This window comes from Penaeus monodon, chromosome 22 (assembly GCF_015228065.2).
Source record: "Penaeus monodon isolate SGIC_2016 chromosome 22, NSTDA_Pmon_1, whole genome shotgun sequence".
NCBI classification, from domain to species: Eukaryota; Metazoa; Arthropoda; class Malacostraca; order Decapoda; family Penaeidae; genus Penaeus; species Penaeus monodon.
This window is the reverse complement of record NC_051407.1, coordinates 6,625,239-6,625,650: the sequence shown is the minus strand read 5'-3', so window position 1 is coordinate 6,625,650 and position 412 is coordinate 6,625,239.

Genomic DNA, 412 nt, shown 5'->3' with positions numbered 1-412 from the left:
GACAACAAACACATAACAATATATATAAATAATATGCAAATTCTTATTCTGAGTGGTTGTGCTTTCGTTTACGTTCTAGCCAAGTTGATAAGTCGCCTTATTTGTGTTCGCTGGAACACCGGCAAAAGACCTAGTTATTCGATCATTTCGTTCTATACATACCGGTCCGCTGGCAGAGTTGCATTGTCGCCTAGTTTCGTTGGCTGCACCACCGGGTAGACTAGGTCACCTACGAGCGCTATCGCACAGGCGGTCCCTCTTTGTTGTGATCGGGCTTTTTTTCGTTCTTCTTCCGTTGTCCTTGTTCCTTCGCCTGGCTGTCTGTTGGACCTCCGCTTTGTTGTAACAAGCGTTTGGCTAGTCGCCAGGTACTACTTGATACCCTCATTCTACCCGTCTACTAACCACCTTT